General features: G+C 41.0%; 1 non-coding gene across 1 annotated transcript; it reads right to left on the bottom strand.

The window, feature by feature from the left end:
- Positions 1-739: 739 nt before the first annotated feature.
- TRNAK-UUU lies at positions 740-812 on the bottom strand. Its single transcript has one exon. It is a non-coding gene; the product is annotated as a tRNA-Lys (tRNA).
- Positions 813-1492: the final 680 nt, after the last annotated feature.

Here is a 1492-nt window from a genome sequence, read left to right as displayed (position 1 = left end):
CCATGAAATTGTAACAGCATTCAAGGTATACTTTTCAATCACACTAGAAGTTCTATTTGTACACCTTAATCACTTGCATTAGGCAACCTCTGGTATGTTCTCTAGCATAACAGATTGGATTGTCTTTCTGGTTGTTGTTAGGTGCCCACGAGTTGATTCCAATTCATAGCAATCTTGTATAGAACAGACTTAAATGCTGACAGGTCCTGCACCATCCACAAAATGATTGCTATGTTTGAGCCCATCGTTGTAGCCCTTGTGTCACTCGATCTTCTTGAGAGTCCTCCTCTATTCACTGACCCTGTACTTCACCAAGCACGATGTCCTTCTCCAGGGACTGGTCCCTCCTGATGACATGTCCAAAATATGTTAGATGAAGTCTCTACATCCTCACTTCTAAGAAGCACTCTGGCTGCAATTCTTTCAGGATACATGTGTTCTTTTCTCCGGCAGTCAATGGTATACAAGAATATATATAAAAAAAAGTAGAATGAAAAGATAATTCATTTTTTCCATAAAATTTTAGAAGCCCTATTTCTCATCCTGTATGCAATATTCTTCACCAACACCAAAACTCAAAGGGACCTATTCTTTTTGTTGTTAAGTGCCATAGAGTTGATTCCAACTCATGGTGTCCCTGTATAGGGTTTCCAAGGAGCAGCTGGTGGGTTTGAACTGCCAACCTTGGTTAGCAGTTTAGTGTTTATCTTACAAGGCTACACCAAGACTCCAAAGCAAGTGCCAGAGCAGGAACTTGAACCCTGGACCCTCAGATTAAAAGTCTGATGCTCAGCCAATTGAGCTATCCAGGCTCTTCACCTATTCTTGATGTTCTTGTTGTGTAGTGCCATGGAGTCAGTTCCAACTCATAATGACCCGGTATAGGGTTTCCAAGGAGTGGCTGGTGGGTTTGAATTGGCGACTTTATGGTTCAAAGTCCAGTGCAAATTTATTGTTCAGTTTTCCCATGTATATCAGACAATTAATAAATACCCTTTGGATCAAGAGAATCCTAGTCCTCAAAGTAACAGCTTTTCTCTTTAAAACTTTAAAAACGTCTTTTGCCACAAATACACTGAATTCAATATGTCATTTGATTTCTTTTTTAAATGTTTTTTTGTGAATTATGTGATAGTTTACATGGGCAAACATTAGCTTTACATTCATCCTATTGTACATCATTTCATTGTCATGGTTAAAATCCCCTCCATGCATTATCAACCAACCAAAGGGTATACCCTGCTAGCCTGCCCCCCGGCTGTCAGCTCACAGCCCCTCTCCCTCTCTAGGTTTAGAATTCCCAGCTGCTCCATCTCATTTCATCATCATCTTTGCCTCTAACTGTGGTATCACTGTTTCTCTAGATAGGGTCCCACAGTCCGCTCTTCTCCCTTGATGGTCCCAGGGACCTCCGCTCCTGGACTACAAAGTCAATCACTACCCTCCTTTTGCTACAAAACATCCACCTTTACATTTCTAATCCTTACAGTCA

The sequence above is a fragment of the Chrysochloris asiatica genome, unplaced genomic scaffold, assembly GCF_000296735.1.
Source record: "Chrysochloris asiatica unplaced genomic scaffold, ChrAsi1.0 scaffold00009, whole genome shotgun sequence".
Classification (NCBI taxonomy): domain Eukaryota; kingdom Metazoa; phylum Chordata; class Mammalia; order Afrosoricida; family Chrysochloridae; genus Chrysochloris; species Chrysochloris asiatica.
This window is presented reverse-complemented; position numbering and strand designations above follow the sequence as displayed.